The sequence below is a fragment of the Pongo pygmaeus genome, chromosome 2, assembly GCF_028885625.2.
Source record: "Pongo pygmaeus isolate AG05252 chromosome 2, NHGRI_mPonPyg2-v2.0_pri, whole genome shotgun sequence".
Taxonomy (NCBI): Eukaryota; Metazoa; Chordata; class Mammalia; order Primates; family Hominidae; genus Pongo; species Pongo pygmaeus.
The window spans coordinates 131,600,321-131,621,416 of record NC_085930.1 but is presented as its reverse complement, the minus strand read 5'-3'; the positions used below and the strand labels follow the sequence as shown (position 1 = coordinate 131,621,416).

The 21,096-nt window shown below is 34.1% G+C and overlaps 1 protein-coding gene and 1 long non-coding RNA gene across 2 annotated transcripts in view; both read right to left on the bottom strand.

The window, feature by feature from the left end:
* ZNF385D (zinc finger protein 385D) overlaps positions 1-21,096 on the bottom strand; it is a 969,842-nt gene that overhangs the window by 866,219 nt on the left and 82,527 nt on the right. The gene's annotated exons all lie outside the window — the stretch shown is intronic.
* The window catches only part of LOC134739184 (uncharacterized), a 66,116-nt gene continuing 50,709 nt past the window's right edge, over positions 5,690-21,096 (bottom strand). The window contains exons 2-3 of the long non-coding RNA XR_010125758.1: positions 6,787-6,933; positions 5,690-6,649 (exon numbers count right to left, since the gene is read on the bottom strand). This is a non-coding gene — a long non-coding RNA (uncharacterized LOC134739184). The remainder of the gene's footprint in view (positions 6,650-6,786; positions 6,934-21,096) is intronic.

Below are 21,096 nucleotides of genomic sequence, written 5' to 3'. Positions count from 1 at the left end.
TATTTTTATTATTTTGAAACAGTTTGGGTATTCTGCTTTCATAAATTACAGTGTCAGTGAAAATAAGATCAATAGTCAAATCAATATTTCTCAGTAAGAAATAAGAACTTACAACCCCAGATGAACAATATCAAAATGAAATTCCCCTCAGCTTTATTAAAACACCATTATTTTAATTTTACCTACACTTTTCTTTATTCGTCATGTAAAAATATTTTGTGCAAATAATGAATCAACTTTCTAAATGCACTCCCATGTTAGAATGATGCATATACAATTAAATGCTCTATTTTGATTGCATTTCATCTATTAAATTATTAAAAGCAAATCAAGCTCTCAGTAATTAAAGTATTACAAATATACTCAATGTACACTTTTCATATTTTATGTGAAACAAAAGGCAATAAAAATCATTGATGGAACATGATAAATATTCAATGTGTTTCTACTTAAAGTAAAAAACAAAAAACAAAAAGCAAACCCCAAACCCTGAGGTTAATATTTTGTTTTTAGTTCAAGTCATAGCATTCTAATAACTGAAAGAAAGCAAATATTCTTTCTTTCCTTTTGCAAAGTAAGTATGCACTACAAGAGACCAATTAGTATGTAAATCTATTTTGCAGTTTCAGGTTGTGCTAAGTAATTGTAACAAAAATTGATTATTTAGTTTTGAGACATGAAATGGCAATTTAAAAAAATGGTAACTGTTGCTACTGCATGGATGACAACCCCAGCTGTCCAACAGAAGTGTCACTCTGATGCTGTCATTAGGGGCACACAGCAATGCCACAAACCAGCCATGTTCTTTGAAAGAATGAAATATTTATCCACTAATACTTACTAAAACTATTTGAAAATTATATAATTGCAATAAATGTACTTTCTTTTCTTTCATAATGTTTAATTATAAATGTTATAGTACATGAAAGTATAATGCTCATTTTGTTGATGTCATACATGTTATTAATTTTTACTTTTATTTAAAAAAGAGGATAGTAAATTTTATCTGTGAAGAGCCAAATAATAAATCTGGCTTTGCAGGTCAGAGGGTCACTGCCACAACTACTCACCCCATGCTACTGTAACCCAAAAGCGGTAAGGGGCAATACGCATGCAAACAGGCATGGCTGTGTTCTAGTAAAATTTTATTTACAAGATAAATTTGGCATGGGCCATAGTCTTCCAGTACAGAAGGGAGCAGGAAGTGGTATTAGAATATTTAAGCAGATATAACTTAATTTATCAAAAAGCTATTGAGAGGCACTTTATGTTATAAATGAAAGTGTGCAATGAAGTGAATCTTAGGATGTGACATCTTTGGAGACAGACCCCCTCAGAACCCAAGCATTTCTACTTGCTAGCTGTATAGCCTCATGTAGTTACTTTACCCCATTTTCTCAGTTTCCTTATCTGGAAAATGGTGGGGGTGGGGGAGAACGGGGTTGTGGTGAAGATATAATCAGCTAATGCAGGTAATTCACTTAAATTCGTACCTGGTAAACAATAAAAACTAAATAAATATAGCTATTATCATAAAAGTTCATTTTCATACACAATGGTCTATCAGAAGGAGAAAAGGCCCCACATATTTTCCAGCTTCTTCTGGTCATCAGTAAATAAACAAATGAACAAACAAACAGACAGCTTATACCCTGCCAATGTATAAGAGATCTGTAGGCATAACATCATTCTAAATTCCCAAGGGCCAAGCCTGAGATTTATTTATTCTTATATCCCCAGCACTAATCATTGTCTAACAACATATAGTTGGGAAACGTAAAATGAATGAGAGAAGTAATGGCTGAATAAATCTTTAACAACTATCAGAGGCATCCTTGGTGGCTATAAGACCACGGAAATAAAAGGTCCCCTAAGAGTTAAATAAAGAGGACACATCTGACAGAATAAAGGCAGGGGGCACCAGTAGACTGTGAGCTGCTAAAACAGGCACTTTCTAGAAATTAGAGTAGTCAGGGTGTTGAGGGTAAGGATAAATACGTATCTTTCCAGGGCTAGGAAACAGCCAAGGAAGTTGAGGTCCTGTCTGATGACTTTGGCATGACTTTCTAGAGGTTACAGAATTAGAAACAATTTGAGTAATGGAGGAGAGAGCACTGGCAATTTGGGATATAAATGATACTCCAAGAAAATGCACAGATTGAAGAGTGAAATTAGCATTAAATGACAAAGTAGGAAAAAGGACTTTTCCAGCTTCTTCCAGGTCTTTAAATATAAAATATAATTGATCATTCTCTTTTTTGGGGGGGGTAGGTAAAGAACAGTTAATATAACCTCCAAACACCACCCTATAGAATCATTTTTTCCACATTCTTTAATCCTCTGCTTGTCTGAATCTCAATGCTAACTCCAAGCCCTAATGAACCTTATATGGCAAATATTGGCTTGCTTTACCTTGTACTGTCTCCTTAAGATCTGGTAATCAGCTATTTTATCCTGTGCTGATAACTTTCCTAAACTTTCTCCAGTGCTCTTTAGTGTATAGCAGCACTTCTCAGACTTTAATGTACGTGTGATCATCCAGGCACCTTGCCAAAGTGCAGACTCTGGCTCAGACTATCTGGGGTGGAATCTGAGTCTGACTCTCTAGCAAGCTGCTGATCCATGAGCCCTACTTTAGGGACCAAGGGTGTAGGGAACATTTAATTCTTATTTCCTGCCTAATATTATTCTGATTTATTTCCCCCTAGAAAAAGCCCTTTCTCTGGCTCACAGCTCAAATGGGACACTGTGGTCACTTACTCCTCCCTTCACTTTGTGTAAGCACCCAAAATTGCCCTCAATTGCCTAAATGGATTTCTATAACCAGGGGCTTTAGGACAGTATCTCAACGCTTTGGAAAATTGAAGCTATCCAACAGGGTTTTCACACACAGCTTTTGACCCTCATTTTGATAATAGAGAAGCCTGCCTGTTTTACTCCTCCTCTGCTTAAAATCTGCCAACCAACATTTTTCTCAATTATTCTTTTTCTTTTAATATGCTTGAAAATTTCTATGTGAGCTTACTCCCTGTTGGATAAACTTATAATTAAATTAATAGTCAGTAACCATTCCTCATTTTAAATTGTGTTGTTAGAGTGAACGACAGTGTCATATACTTTTCTAGATACAATAAAATTTAAACATTCTGTTGCTATGTTGTAAGAAAGCATATAGAGACTATAAAGCTACGTGATGTGAGATCTTTACTTATTTGCTTTGCTTACAGTAATAACCTAGATCACTTGTGCTTTTTTTTTTACTGATAGAGTTGTACAATGTTATATACCTCTTGAATAAGTCGTAGTGAATCTTACCCCGACTTTATTTTAAACATGTGTAGCTTTAATAAATGTATTGAACTTACTTATATAATTTTCCTCTGTTTTCTTTCTCTAATCTGAAATGCCCTTCACAATTCTGAAATAAAAAACTAATATCACACAAACATCTTACTGTGTTCATGTGGACCCATTTCAGTGAATCTCCAAGTATATCTTTTGCTGCTTCTGCCTCTTGAGAGTTTTCATTCTGGGCATTTTCTGAGCAACATTTTTTTGATGTCTTTACCCAATTACCTCCTTTTAGCCCCTCCTTCCATGAAATCTTTTCCTGGAGCACTCTCTATCTTGAGCCAGAGATCCAGCCATCTATCCATAAATTCAGTCATCTGTTCATTCATTTATCCACATTCATTGATTTTAATATTAGAAAATTATATCATAATACATTGAGCATTGTCTTTGAGCTATTATAGTCAGGAGACAGCAATAACAGCTTTTCTTCATAGCAGAAAAAAGGATGAAGAGGACAGGAATAAAGAAAAGGCAGAGATATAGAAGAAAAAGATGTTGGAGAAGACTAATTTGGATTCATTTTCTGCAAAAGTTTTCTGTACAGACTTTTTTATTCAAAAAGGTTTGTCTAATACAACATTTTTCTTCAAACTTTTCAAAGATTTCACAAAACGGTTTTGAGATAAAGACAAGAAAACAAACCTAACTGCATAGAAAAAAAAAATAGATTTCCCTTGGAACAAAACCCAGGCTTCTTACCAAGTCCCCATTTAACCTGGCCTCAGCCTATGTTTTCAAATTCACCACTACATTCTCTTCATACCCTTAAGTTGATCCCAGCCACACTCCATGTTCTTTTGTGTTTCCTGAAACACAACTTCATTTCCACCTCAAAATTGTGCACTTGCTGTTCTTTAAGCTTAAAAAACTCCCCCCACCCGCTGCCTGTCTCCTTCTCATCATTTAAACTTCTTTCAGATGTCCGATCCTCCGTAACCACTCCCATCAAACCATCCAGTCAGACTCAAAGTTATCCTTTTTGTAAGTTCTTAGCACTTTTCTATCTTATTTTTTATCTATACAGATGGTCCCTGGCTTACAATGGTTCAATGTACAGTTTTTAGACTTTACAATAGTGTAAAAACAACACGCATTCAGTAGAAACAATACTTTGAATCTTGGATTTTGATCTCCTCCCATGCTAATGATACAGAGTATGATACTGTCTCAGCAATCATGTGGTTAAACAACCAATACTTTACAATATGCAGTGGTGCCAATATTTTTGGATAATGTGTTTTGTGTTTCTACATCCCATCATGTCCACAAAATGCCATATGTGTCTCATGCTTCTGAAGAGAAGAAGGCAGTTACTCTTGAGATGACACTCAAGATAATTTCCCAAAATGAAGGCAGCAAGCCAGTAATAACGACCCCACGAGAGCTAGGACTTTCATATTCAACAATCCTGACCACCTTATCCTTTAAATGCATTTTTAACTTGCAATATTATCAACTTAAAATGAGATTAGCAGGATGCATCATAATCTATTGTCTTCTCCAATATCTAAATTTCTAAATTCTAAATTTAGAATTCTAAATTAATTCTAAATTCTAAATTTAGAATTCTAAGTTAATTCTAAATTCTAAATTTAGAATTCTAAGTTAATTCTAAATTCTAAATTTAGAATTCTAAATTAATTCTAAATTCTAAATTTAGAATTCTAAATTTAGAATTCTAAATTAATTCTAAATTCTAAATTTAGAATTCTAAATTAATTCTAAATTCTAAATTTAGAATTCTAAATTAATTCTAAATTTAATTCTAAACCTTCACCATCTAGGACATTACCCATAATGAACTCAAGAAATATATATGTTGACTGACTAAGACTTAATAGTTTAATTACCTTTGCTGATGTCCCTGCAGAAGTGCATTCACTGATTTCCTCAGGGAGCAGAAACCTCTGATTTTATTTATGAAAGCAGCCTTGTAAAACCTGTGATTTAGTTTAGGTATGGGCATTGTGAAGACATTATCTAACACAGTGTTATCACCATAGCCCTCTACTCATAAAACTTAAAAAAAAAATTCCTCTTAGGATATTGTCAGAAAATTTATTGCATTAAGGATTTGGTATATTTGTTTTCCTTAGACTATATGTAAATAATTGTATTCCTTATTTGGCTTTGTCACCAGTAAGCCAAACTGTAGTATCTCGGACTTATCTTACATATCTGTATCTTTTTAAATACCTATTATAGACATGTGCTAAAATGTATTCTAAGTGCTCATATAGTTTCTCACTTAATATTTTACTTGCGGGTTACCTCGGGGGCCAACTGTCAGAAACTATCAGAAATAAGAGAGGACAAAATTAATGATGACTTTTTTCACTTACATATTTATTATTAACTTATTTCCTAGATACATAGCATGCTTTTATGCTATAACTAGGATCATTATTTAACTCATAAATTTTAAAAAGCCAAGGAAAGAGAGAAAGAGAGGAAAAAAAGAGAAAATAGGCAAAACAATGAAAAGCCTCATTTTACAGAGTAACAATATATTTCCCTGGACTAAAGGTAAACAAGAATCTGCATAAACAGGATATGACACTAACTGGAATTAGATTCAAGTTTCCTAAAAGCAAATTTGTGTTTTGGTCTTATTGACAGCTTTATCTGTAGAACCTGTAACCAATACACATACACACACATCAGCTGCACAGTAAACTAATAACATGAATAATGAGCAGCAGACATTCATCTTTTTTTTGGAAATTAAAGCAGATATATTTTATCCCAGGACAGTTGTTCTCAGTCAGGGGTGATTTTAAATATTTGCAGCTGGAACTCTTAACAATGTCTGAAGATATTTCTGGGTGTTTCTACTGGTATCGAATGGGTAGAGGCCAGAGAAGATGTTAAATATCCTTTAAGGCACAAAACTAGCCCTCATAACCAAAAATGATGGGCCCCAAATGCCAACAGTACTGAAGTTGAGAACTCCTGTCCTAGAGGAATGATAAAAAATAATTTTCCAACAAAAAGGGTAAAATCATGATTCTTATAGAGATATAAAATAAATGTCTTAAAGAATGTATTTCAGTGAGAGAACCAGACAGATGTTATCATTGGTTTAAAAGAAAAACAGACATATTTACAGATCAGGAAGTTGAATATGCAAATGGCAAAACTATCTGTTCCACAGGATGAGGAGGGAATTCAATTGAAGTTCTACTGGACCAGCAGAGGTTATATACAATTTGCAGAATTACAGAAGATCTTCCATAGAATCAGGAAAGGCAAAAAGGTGTGCTATATATGGACAATGGTTTTCCCTATGTTTTTCCTACAAAAAGGAGAGGTAGACGAGAGATGTTGGATACCATTAACTGCTGCCATTAGCAAAGTATATTCTGGTAGCATTTGGATACTATTCATCGAAGAAGAGTTTTAGTAAGCATATAAACAATTATTTCTATTTACCTTATTTCATATTGCGTAATTTTAATTCAAGGATCCTTGAATTTATCCCCTTCTCCTGGAAGGTGTACATCTAAAGTAGATTTTTTAAATTGGATTTTCTTCTCTCCATCTTTAGTTCAACAAAACAAGTTCAATCAGAATATAGCACTTAGAAGAAAGAAGAACAAAGAATGTATTATAATATACTGCCTTTGTCTACCTAGATACTAAAACTAAAATCAAATATTTCACCTTTTTGAATGAACCTTATAGAAAGATATAATTTTTCAGTATAATATAACCATGAGGACAGTATGATATCTCATAATAATCTATATGGATGACAAATTAATGATTCACAGAAAACCACAGGCCTGGAAATAATTATTGAGACAATAAGTTTAATAGAAACTACTTAGAATGTCCAGTATTAGGCCCTGAGGAAGCATGGATAATTCTACTTCCTATAAATCACTTATGATTTTTAATGGCTCATTATGTATGTGTGAACAGTTTCACCAAGGTTGGCCAAGAGTCCATTGCAATCAAGATGTTAAATTCTTTTGGCTGTTTAACAGTTTGGCTGACTGAACATGAAAATAATATTTCTATTTGTTCATTTTAGTAAATTTGTAAAGAAGTAAAATAGGTTTGAATGAAACTCTCTGCACTTAAGATAATCTTTTCTATTTAATCTTCTAGTAAAATAAATATTGCGGCTTGGATTCCAACAAAGTTAGTACTTTTTTTTACAAAAAAAAAAGTCTTCTTCCTTATTTTTTAGTTAAAATATTGAAGTCTTTAAAAATATTTTTTACCTGAACTGCAGAATAACAGGGATAGCAACAATATAATCAAAGTTGAAAACATTTAAGTGTATAAAAACTAAGCTCAACAAAGCATATCTGAATTTGATTGGGTACGAAAACAAGATGAGTTCTATATACCACAGATCAATTGATTAGAGAATAAGACAAACCCTGTGGATAGCTGCTTTGCTTATTATCATTCTATTGTCATTTCTCAATTACTTGAAAATGTTATTTCTCACATATAACTAGTGGTAACACAGTAAAGATAAATGCTTCAACTATGCTAGGAAGAGCATACTTTCAACTAGGAAGACATTACATTGTATTCTATTTTCCTTAAATGATCACTGTGGTATTAACCAAAGTGAAACCTGATTAGAAAATTAAAAATTTGATTGTCTTTTTGCAGAATGAAAGAAATTAATCAAAGATTCTCAGAAGGGTCTAACTAGTCCCTTACTTCAGCCAACACCTGCACCTTGAAAGCAGGAAGATAATGGCTGCTAACACATGAGAGTTTGAGAGCAGTTGACTGCTGTAAACCACTTTTAATTCTTTAATCAAAGTAATTACAAAGTACAATGGTTCTTTGACACTTATACTCTATCAAGGTAAGATTAAGGTGCTTTTAAGACACTTCACTTGTGCCAAAGTTAAGAAATAAAACTGCATCTTACTCTACTAATCCTGGAGTCATAGACTTTGCTTACCATTTAAAAAGTTAAAATCTAGGTTAATATTCTTATCTAAAAGAATCATATTTCAATTTTAGTAAAATGAATATTTGGAATTTGGAAAAGCCAATAATCATATTTTTATCAACTTTAATAAGTGACAGAAAAGCCATATCCTTATATCTGGTGATGTCAAAAGAGTTTCATGGCAAAACTCCAAAGTGGGCAACTTTCAATAAATTAGCATATGCATGTTCTTTAAAGATTCATGAGAACTGGTGGGGCACAGTGGCTCACGCCTGTAATCCCTGCACTTTGGGAGGCTGAGGCGGGTGGATCACCAGAGGTCAGGAGTTCGAGACCAGCCTGACCAACGTGGCGAAACCCCATCTCTACTAAAAATACAAAAATTAGCTGGGCATAGTGGCACGTGCCTGTAATCCCAGCTACTCAGGAGGCTGAGGCACAAAAATCGCTTGAACCCGGGAGGTAGAGGTTGCAGTGAGCCGAGATCGTGCCACTGCACTCCAGCCTGGGTGACACAGTGAGACTTTGTCTCAAAAAATAAATAAATAAAAATAAAGAATCATGAGAATTGAAATGGTGAGTCATTGGGGCATTGTCACAAAAATGAAAATTTATTATTTATTATGAATTAATTTAAATTTCTTTTAAAGTGTACATTTCTATACTTCTGGAATATCAATGGAGTAAACACTAGGATCCAGTCTTCAGCATAAAAGTTCAGAATTTGTATTATAAAGATTTACTCTCCTGTAAGTCTGTCCTTTAATTGCCACTGTACATTATAATTTATAATAGCCACTCATTATTTATATATTCAGTAACACTCTAACAAGGCTTATCTTAGCATAGTGATCTCATGAAGAGGTATAAGAGTTTAACAGATACATTACTGGACTAAAAATTATAAGTCCTGCATCTGAGACCCAGATCTATCAACTCTTTAGCCATAGAAGCTCAAGCAATGCATCTGAAGGTGCTAAGACAAGTTTTATACTTGAAAATTGATGATGATGGCACATTTCTTGCTTGTATCACAGTTACACTTTGTGGATTAAATGGGAAATGCATTTGCAAATGTTGAAACAAATCATTGTAAAGATATATGATTTTACCAATCATCATCATGCATTTCACCATCGGTGATACAAATGTCCACAGAGTATTTGCATCTCCATTTTATGCACATCAAACCAAAGTACTGGCCTTTGCTGCTTATGGATGGGACTCCAATGCAAAACTAAATGTATCAGTGTGAGGATGTCAAGGGTAAGAAATATAGAACGGAACAAAATAATAAAGGGTACAATTTTAGTTTCCTTTCCTGTTCTAAAATTTTTATATCTGAAAATAGATAATATGAATAAAATTGTCAGAAATAACAAGAGATTTGTTATTTCAACACATGCATTCACTTAAGACTTTATTTTGGTAAATGAAGAACAGAACACACAGGCAGTAGTTATATAATGTCATATTTCATTGTATTTCCGTATTTGTGCTTATTCCTATTTTTACAAAGAATGAGACAGCTCAAAATTCTAATCCTAAGTAACAGATTTAACTTTTTCCACACTAAAACTAACTTAATAGTTCCCAAAAGGAAGTAAAAAATGAAATAGAGATTTCGGGGAAGCAGGCAAGTAAGGGAAGCAAGTTAGCAGTGGTAAGAGAATCAGAGCTGTGGGTTCAACAAAGCCAGAGGAGAGTCAGAAATGAATATTCAAAAAATGGTTGGCAACAGGGGATTCAAGTAGCTTTGAGAGGCTGAACCTAAAAGAATCCCTAGACACAACCTGTACTGGTGAAGGAATGCTTTTATGGGATACCAGGACCCAAGGGGTAGCCTAGAAAATCATAAAGGCAACAGTTCATTCAGATAGGCTCTGAGTAGCTCACAAACAATAAAATCTTCAAATTCAAGAAAGCAGCAGAAGAAAAAAGTACCAAAAGCCCAAATAATCACATGCTGATTAATGAATCACTAAATAGTATCAAACGAATTAATGCAGAAAGTTTTTATCATGCTATTATAAGACTCTAGAAATGCAGTAGTAAAGAAAGCAGGATTCTCAGTCTCATGAAATTCATAATATTATGGAAAATAAAACTATTAACAAAGTTAGTACAAATGTTATTTACAATTATTAGAAGATATGAAGGAAACTGCAAGATCTGATGAAATAACAGGGAGGCAAAATTTAGATTTATAGCTCAGGTTACCTCCCTCTGAAGATATGGCATTTTGGCTGAGTCTTAAAGGACGGCTAAGCATTACATGATGAAAGAGTGACAATATTTAAGGCATGTGGGAGGTCCCTGATATGAATAAAGGCTTAGTGTGTTTAAAGAACGTTGTGGATAAAGTACCAAAAATGAACAGTAGTTTCTCTAAAATATGTTTAGTATTTTAAACCTCACGTCCTTCAGGAAGTCTTTCTGATTTCTCCTACTTTGAGTGCTCTCCCCTGCACTCCCCAACACTGTGTATCTCCACCACTGCACTTCTTAGATTTTGTAATAATCTGCTCTAATGACATTTTCTACACTGCATCACCTGCTTAGTTAGAACAGAACATGTTTTATTCATGTTTACACCCAGCATGGCCTACAAGAGTATCAAGAAGAGAGGCATTTAATACTTTGTTAAGTTTAAAAAGAATGCAACTATAAATGTATTCATTAGTATAAAGTAATTAACTCAAAAAGTACAGTCACAATGGTGACTGCTTCATTGTCACCGAGTGTATCATTATGGCCATTTGAATACATTTCCAATCTGAAGCAAGCATTTGCTCATCCACTATAGAAGTCTTTGGTAATTGATTCATTGAATAATCTGAGCCTCATGAAAGAGTTTCACCATTTTTGTTTTTCTCCAGTCATTTTGTGTTTGCCACTAATCGTATTCTGCTCACTCTCTTTTCTGTCCATGAATTATCTGGGGTGGATCCAATGACTTTCCAATAACTGAAGTATTGAACAATATACTTTAGTTAATCCAGTTTAAAATTTGATCTCATATTCAATTTAGTTCTATAATTCTCCTCTTCACATTCCTGCATCAGCCAACTCCTTGCCTAGGGTCAAAGGCTGGAAAATTCAAATATGTGTCGTTAATTTTCCCTCCTTGACACCCTCCACTTCTTTTTCATTTCTTCCAGGGGTTTGAAGAAAGGATCAGAGAAAACTGGCAAAATGTGTTTTACTTAAAAGATGCAATTGAAGTATTCTCTTGGTTAAGAATTCCTTCTCTTGGGCAGGGATCCAGATGCTGGCTATCTTGTGGCGTCTGGGTTTATTGGAAGCCTTGCAAGGTATGGGAAATGGGCTTGATGTGACCTTTTCTAAATGCTAACTGCAGTTTTCTCCTGCATCTCCCACAGCCCTTACTCGTTGGGTTCCCTTACCTGATAGGCAGTCCTCTTAGGCAGGTTACTAGAAATTTGGACCTAGCCTTTCTACATTCTATGGTGTCCACTTCCTACACAGAAATGTTACACATCCTGTCATAGCAAAGAGTAGAAATACAGGACTATCTCCATCTACTCTCAATTGTGTTCCTTTTTTATTTCAGTAGGTTTTGGGGGAACAGGTGATGTTTGGTTACATGAATAAGTTATTTAGTGGCCAATTCTGAGATCTTGGTGTGCTCATCACCCAAGCAGTGTACACTATACCCAATGTGTAGTCTTTTATTCCTCATACCCCTCCCACTCTTTGCCCAGAGTCCTCAAAGTCCATTGCATCATTCTTATGCCTTTGCGTCTTCATAGCTTAGCTCCTACTTGTGAGTAAGTACATGTGATGTTTGGTTTTCCACTCCTGAATTACTTCACTTAGAATGATGGTTTCCAATTCCTTCCAGGTTACTGCAAATGCTATTATTTCATTCCCTTTTAAGGCTGAATAGTATTCCATATATACATATGGAATATACATATGTACATACACATGTATATGTGTGTATATTATATATATATATATATATATATATGCACACACACCACAATTTCTTTATCCACTCATTGATGAGAATTTGGGCTGGTTCCATATTTTTACAATTATGAATTCTGCTGCTATAAATATGCGTGTGCAAGTAACTAATTTGTATAATGACATCTTTTTCTCTGGGTAGATACACAGCAGTGGGATTGCTGAATCAAATAGCAGATCTACTTTTAGTTCTTTAAGGAATCTCCACACTGTTTTCCATAGCGGCTGTACTAGTTTACATTCCCACCAGCAGTGTAAAAGTGTTCCTTTTTCACCACATCCATGCCAACATCCATTATTTTTTAATTTTAAAATTATGGCCATTCTTGCAGCATAAGGTTGTATTGCATTGTGGTTTTGATTTGCATTTCCTTGATCATTAGTGATGTTGAACATTTTTTCATGTTTGTGGCCACTTGTGTATCTTCTTTCGTGAATTGTCTATTCATGTCCTTAGCCCACTTTTTGGTGGGGCTGTTTATTTCTTGCTGATTTGAGTTCCTTGTAGATTCTGGATATTAGTCCTTTGTCAGATGTATAGATTGTGAAGATTTTCTCCCACTCTATGGCCTGTCTGTGCACTCTGCTGATTGTTTCTTCTGCTGTTCAGAAGCTTTTTCATTTATTTAAGTCCCATCTATTTATATTTGTTTTGTTGCATTTGCTTTTGGGTTCTTGATCACAAAGCCTTTGCCTAAGCCATTGTCTAGAAGGGTTTTTTTAACTGTTATCTTACAGAATTCTTATGGTTTCAGATCTTAAAGTCTGATCTATCTTGAGCTGACTTTTGTAAAAGGTAAGAGAAGAGGATCCAGTTTCATTCTTCTACATGTGGCTTGCCGATTATTCCAGCACCATTTGTTGAATAGGGTGTCTTTTCCCCACTTCATGTTTTTGTTTGCTTTGTCAAAGATCAATTGACTGTAAGTATTTGGCTTTATTTCTGGGTTCTCCATTCGTCCCATTGGTCTATGTGCCTATTTTTACACCAGTACCATGCCGTTTTGGTGACTATGGTCTTACATAGTTTGAAGTCGGGTAATGCAATGCCTCCAGATTTGTTCTTCTTGCTTAGTCTTGCTTTAGCTATGCAGGCACTTTTTTTGGGTTCATATGAATTTTAGGATTATTTTTTCTAGTTCTTTGAAGAATGATTGTGGTATTTTGATTGAAATTGTATTGAATTTGTACATTGCTTTTGGCATTATGGTCATTTTCACGTATTTCCACTTGTTTGTGTTTTCTATGATTTCTTTCAGCAGTGTTTTGTGGTTTTCCTTGTAGAGGTCTTTCACCTCCTTTGTTAAGTATATTCCTACATTTTTTTTGTTTTGTTTTTCCAGTTATTGTAAAAGGAGGGTTCTTTAGTTCTTGATCTGATTCTCAGCTTGGTCATGGTTGTATAGTAGGGCTACTGATTTACATACATTCATTTTGTATCCTGAAACTTCACTGAATTCATTTATCAGCTACAGGAGTTTTTAGGATGAGTCTTTAGGGTTTTCTAGGTATACAATCCTGTCATCAGCAAACAGTGACAGTTTGACTTCCTCTTTATCAGTTTGGATACTCTTTCTTTCTTTCTCTTGTCTGAATCCTCTGGCTAGGACTTCCAGTACTATGTTGAATAGAAGTGATGAAAGTGGCCATCCTTGTTTTGATCCAGTTCTTACAGGGAATGCTTTCAACTTTTCCCCACTCAGTATAATGTGGTCTATGGGTTTGTAATATATGGCTTTTATTATCCTAAGGTATGTCCCTTCTATGCCAATTTTGTGGAGGGTTTTAATCACAAAGAGATGCTGGATTTTGTCAAATGCTTTTTCTGTGTCTATTGAAATAATCATGTGATTTTTATTTTTAATTCTGGTTATGTGGTATATCACATTTACTGACTTGTGGATGTTAAACCATCCCTGCATCCCTTGTATGAAACCCACTTGATCACAGTAGATTATCTTTTTGATATGCTGTTGGATCAAGTTAGCTAGTATTTTTTTTTTTTTTGAGGACTTTTGCATCTATGTTCATCAGGAATACTGGTGTGTAGTTTTCTTTTTTTGTTATGTCATTTCCTGGTTTTGGTGTTAGGCTAATACTGGCTTCATAGAATGATTTAGGAAGGATTCCCTCTTTCTCTATCTTGTAGAATAGTGTCAAAAGGATTGGTACCAATTGTTTGAATGTCTGACAGAATTTAGCTGTGAATCTGTCTGGTACTGGACATTTTTGTTGGTGGTGGTGGTAACTTTTTAATCACCATTTCAATCTTGCTGCTTGTTATTGGTCTGTTCAGAGTTTCTATTTCTTCTTGGTTTAATCTAGGAGGGTTGTATATTTCCAGGAATTTATCCACCTCCTTTAAGTTTTCTAGTTTATGCGTGTAAAGGTGTTCATAGTAGCCTTGGATGATCCCTTGTATTTCTGTGTTATCAGTTGTAATGTGTCCCATTTCATTTCTTATTGAGCTTATTTGGATCTTCTCTCCTCTTTTCTTGGTTATTCTCACTAATGGTCTATCAATTTTTTATCTTTTCAAAGAATCAGCTTTTTGTTTCATTTATCTGTTGTATTGTTTTAATTTCATTTAGTTCTGCTCTGATCTTTGTTATTTCTTTTCTTCTGTTGGGTTTGGTTTGTTCTTGTTTCTGTAGCTCCTTGAAATGTGACCTTAGATTGTCTATTTGAGCTCTTTCAGACTTTCTGAGGTAAACATTTAATGCTAAACTTTCCTCTTAGCACCACTTTTGCTGTTTCTTAGAGGTTTTGATAGGTTGTGTCACTATTATCATTTAGTTCAAATAATTTTTAAATTTCCATCTTGTTTTCATTGTTGACCCAAAGATCATTCAGGAGCAGGTTATTTAATTTCCATGTGTTTGCATAGTTTTGAGGGTTCCTTTTGGAGTTGATTTCCAATTTTATTCCACTGTGGTCTGAGAGAGTACTTGCTATAATTTTGATTTTCTTAAATTTGTTGAGACTTGTTTTGGGGCCTATCATGTGATCTATCTTGGAGAATGTTCCATGTGTTGATGAATAGAATGTAAACAAATCCTCAAAATATACCAAAATAAAATCTCCTTAAAGCATAAATCTAACCTATAAAATTATAACACAATGAAAAAAAAAACAAGGTATTTAACAAATAGCATGATGAATAGAATAGTACCTCACATCTCAATACTAATGTGGAATGTAAATGGCCTAAATGTTCCACTTAAAAGACACAGAATGGCAGAATGGATAAGAATTCACCAATCAAGTATCTGCTGTCTTCAAGAGACTCACCTGATACATAAGAACTCATAAACTTAAGATAAAGGGGTGGACAAAGATATTCCATGCAAATGGACACCAAAAGTGAGCAGGAGTAACTATTTTTATATTAGACAAAAGAAATTTTAAGGCAACAGCAGTTAAAAAAGACAAAGAGGGACCTTATATAAATGATAAAGGACTAGTCCAATAGTAAAATATCACAATCCTAAATATATATGCACTTAACACTTGAGCTCCCAAATCTACAACAATTACTACTAGACCTAAGAAATGAGACAGACAGCAAACAACAATAGTGGGGGACTTCAGTACTCCACTGACAGCTCTAGACAGGTCATCAAGACAGAAAGTCAACAAAGAAACAATGGACTTAAACTAAACTCTACAACAAATGGGCCTAACAGATATTTACAGAACAAGCTACCCAATAACTGCAGAATATACATTCTATTCAATTGCTTTTTGATTGAATTTTTCCTTCTTAAATAGGCACACAGCACAAATCTTCAAGTCAGATATGTAAGCAGACGTTCAATCAAGAAACAGTGTCCTAATCTTCCTTTCTTGCAATAATTCATGTCTCTTTCAGTTAAAGGCAATATGACTTTTCATGAGGAAAAGCATCTGGATCCAGAATATATAAAGTTGAAACCATATTCTGACATGTAATAGCTGTGTGCAGCTTTGTGCAAGATGCTGTTCTGTGCCTCAACTTGTGCATCTGAAATCAGGAGTAATAGTAACTCCTATCTCAGAAGGCGGTTGTGAGAAGAAACTGAGTTAATAAATGTGTGATGTGCTTAGTCTGTTCCCTAGCACAGTGATCACTCAGTAGATTTTAGCTATCAAATTTCATTTGGATTCCCTGTATCTATGGGAAGGTACAATTTTCCACCCATTCTCCTCACAAGAAAGAAATAAATAAATCTCTTAACAGGAATAATGCATTTCTAGTGACATCTGACCCTCAAGTTCTTTCAGTTCTTTAGGAAAAGGGTAGAAAATAATGGTTAAGTTCCCATAATGGGGTCTGGTGCCCCTTATTGATGCCTTTTATGATGTGGCTGGTGGCTCCCATTATGAAGTGTGGATACTTGGACATAATTACAAGACAACAAGAAAATTAACATTGGACCTCATTTTGTACTTACTTGAGGCAAGGTAGTACAACTGCCATTCTATAACCACCAATAAAAAGGAATCAATCTTTAAAAGCTTAAACATTATCAATAAACACAGGATCTTTTTTTTTTTTTTTTTTTTTTTTTTTTTTTGAGATGGAGTCTCACGCTGTTGCTCAGGCTGGAGTGCAGTGGCGCGATCTTGGCTCACTGCAACCTTTGCCTCCCAGGTTCAAGCGATTCCTCTGCCTCAGCCTCCCAAGTAGCTGGGATTACAGGCACGTGCCATCACACCCGGCTATTCTTTTTTTTTTATTTTTAGTAGAGATGGAGTTTCACCGTGTTAGCCAGGATGGTCAAGATCTCCTGACTTCGTGATCTGCCCGCCTCGGCCTCCCAAAGTGCTGGGATTACAGGCGTGAGCCACCGCGCCCAGTCCCAAAACAGGATTTTTTTTTTAATGACCCAAATCTTTTATACATCATGCATCAATTCTAAATTGTATGGTGGACCATAGAGAAGAGTAGTGTTTTAAGAACCACTAGACACTGTGGCTGATCTTAATTTCAAAAGTACAGCTATAATGGAAAGGCCTATTCATTGCATGTAAAATAAAGGAAAAGCAAGCATAAACTAACCACACTATCCAAACACAGCCTCTTCCCACTTGAGATTCTTATTCAATGAATCATTCATTCTTGTGAAAATAAATAAGATAAAACTTACAATCATAATTTAAGAATGTCAGGAGATAGGAGAAATATATAAATTTGGTATACCTAAAAAAGAAAATCCTTTCTGTGGAAGTCTATTTTGACAGACCCAAATCATTTTAGATAAAAGGATATTTTATTGCATTAAAAGGGCAGGCAGGAAAGAAGTAGCATCAACAAATGAATGTGGAAGGAACAAGATGTGAAAGAAAATAAGCAAAGAGGAGAAAAAGTTACAGAATGAATGTTTAGTTTACTGAATAATAAGCTAAATGTTGCAGAATAATCCACTTGAAACTGGCCATAAACAAATTTAATAGAAAAAAACTGGAATTTTTCAGCATTGATTAGAGGTAGTATTTCCCTGGCAAACCAACTGAATCACTAATTTTGTTACAAAGCAAAATCAGTATTCTTAGAGAACTTATCTTCAAACAGGTTACTCTGTATGTGATTCTGAATAAACCACAATGTTTTTGGTGATAAGAGGCTCATCTGCCTCTCACCCTCCACCACATTCCTTTCTGTCTTTAACTTCATGTATCCATTTTTTAAGTAGAAAAGATCTGACTAGTTTGACTAAGTGGAAAGATTTTCTATTACAAACGACAAATATTTATTTTTCATTTAGTCAGTGAGAAAGATTGAAACTATTTGAAAGTTTTGGGCTTGTGTTTTATTGACAGAATTTTTTCCTCTACTGAGAAATGTAAAATGAAGTAGGAAGAAATTTTCTATTTTTTTAACTGTGCACTTATTCAATAACTTTATTTTTTGTTATACTTTAAGTTTTAGGGTACATGTGCACAACACGCAGGTTAGTTACGTATGTATACATGTGCAATGTTGGTGTGCTGCACCCGTCAACTCGTCATTTAACACTAGGTATATCTCCTAATGCTATCCCTCCTCCCTCCCTCCACCCCACAACAGGCCTCGGTGTGTGATGTTCCCCTAGTAGGAAGAAATTTTCTAATTAGAAATTAACATTTGCTTTGTCTTCATACAAAGATGGCATCACCGTCTATGGGAATTTGTTCCCACTCAACTGACAGTGTCCCAAAAATACAGCTAGTATTAACATTATTATTTAATCCTTAAAAGGTATTTACTATAAATCTTATGCCAAACCATATTCTGAGAAGACAGCAGTAGTTACATATAAATTCAGGTGACCTGGTCACCTAGGAGTCAACCAGATCATGATACATCTCCACGGCATTTCTTATTAAATTTATTTTCTTGTAAAGCTATGAAATAAAGACACACAGGAAAGGTTTATAATAAACTACAGTGGTGTACGGGTAGCACTTACTCTAGTATCTCTTCATACAATGTATTGATTTTCAATAATATGTAGGGTACTTACAGCATTATTTTTTATCAATCACATATAAAATCTGGCAAATACTTTGGGTTTAATATTTAAATAAGATAATTAATATTTGTCTAATTCTTCTTCTACAGTTGTGTGATGCACTAATATCTGCGCCCTCATGCAAAGCGTAAGCTAAACGAGTTTTTTCTTAGTCTATGTAACAGTCCATTAATTTTGCTTATCTTTCCAATAAACCAACTCTTAGTTCAATTAATATTTTATATTGTTTTTCTAATCTCTATTTCATTTATTTCTGCTCTGATCTTGCTATTTTCTAACTTCTGCTAACTTTTGGCTTAGTTTGTTCTTCTTTTCCTAGTTCTTTGAGGTATAATGTTAGATTGCTCATTTGAGATCATTCTTCTCTTTTGATGCTCATGATTGCTATCATAAAATTCCCTCTTATCACTGTTTTTGAAGCATTGCATAAGGTGATATGTGGTGTTTCCATTCTTTCAAGATATTTTTCAATTTCCCTATTACTTTCTTCTTTGACTCAATAGTTGTTCAAAAGTATGTTTCATTTCCATATATTTGTAAGCTTTTCATGATTCCTCCTCTTACCGATTTCTAGTTTTGTTGCATTTTGGTCAAAAAAGATACTTCACAAAGAAATATGTTGAGACTTGTTTTGTGGCTTAACATATGATCTTTTCTGAAGAATCATCCACGTGCGCATGAGAAGAATGTGTATTATTTGGTTGTTGGGTGGAATGTCCTACATGTGTCGGTTAGGTCCATCTGTTGTAAAGTGTAGTTCAAGTTCAGTGTTTCTGTATTGATTTTCTGTTAGGATAATCTAACCATTGCTGAAAGTAGGATGTTGATCCCCTACGATTAATGTATTAGACTCTATCTATCCCTTCATATATTTTAATAACTTCTTTAGATATTTATGTGCTCTGATGTTGGGTACATACGTATTTACAATTGTTATATCTTGTTGGTGAAGTAATCACTTTATTATTATATAATGGCCTTCTTTTTCTCTTGTGACAGTTTTTTACTTAAAGCTTACGTTGTCTAATATAAGTATAGCTACCTCGGCTCTCTTTTCCATTGCATAGGATACATTTTTTCATCCCTTAACTTTATTTGTCCTCAAAGCAGAAGTGAGTCTCTTAAAGTGAGCACGCTGTTGAGTCTTGATTTTTTATTCATTAACCCACTCTATACTTTCTTATTGCAAATCTTAATCCATTTACATTTAAAGTAATTATTGATACAGGTAAGGATTTACTAATGTCATTTTGTTAATTTTTCTACTTGTTTGACATATCTTTTGTTCCTTTCTTCCTCTCTTGCTGTCTTTGCGGCTTAATGGTTCTCTCTAATGATATACTCTGAATCATTTTTATCTTTTGTGTACCTACTATGGGTTTTTGCTTTGTGGTTATGCTGAGGCTTACAAAAAGCACCTCATACTTAAAACAGGCTATTTTAAACTAATAAAAATCTAACTTGGCATATACAAACTCTACACTTTTTCTACCCATAACCCCCAACATTTTAGGTTTTTGATGTCACAATTTACATTCCTTTATAATTTGCATCCCTCAACAAGATATTATAGCTATAATTGTTTGTAATAGTTTTTCCTTTTAGCCTTCATACTAGAAATAAGGTTAACTTACACATTGCCATTATGGTATTAGAATGTTTTAAATCTAAAAATGTATTTACTTTTATTTGTGAGTTTTATACATTCACATGTTTTCTTTTACTAATTTGCATCCTTTTCCTTCAGCTTGTAAAAATTATGCTAGCACTTTTTGTCAGGAAGTTCAGTGGGAATAAACTCCCTTAGCTTTTGTTTGTCTGAGAAAGTCTTTATCACCTCTTCATCTTTGAAAGACAGAATTGCCTGGCATATTAATCTTGACAGGCAAGGTTTGTTTTTTCTCTCATTATTCTGAAATATCAAACCACTTCTTTATGATTGCAATGTTTTTGCTAAAAAAAAAATCACTAATAATTTTATGGAAGTTTCCTTGTATGTAACAAGCAGTTCTCTTGCTGTTTTCAAAATTTTCTAATTTTGATAATATAATGTATCTCAGAGTGAGTATCTTTATATGCATCCTATTTAATATCTTTTGGGACTCTTATATGTGGACTTCTATTTTCCTTCTCAGTCTTGGGAACTGTTGTGCCATTATTTATTTGAGTACATTTTTGGTCCTTTCTTGATTTCTTCTCCTGGAATTCTAATAATACATAGATGGTTTTACTTGATGGTTTCCCATAATTTTCTTAAGCCGTCTTTACTCTTTCATTTATTTATTTTTGTTTCTTTAAGTGGATGATTTCCAATGACCTGTCTTTGAGTTC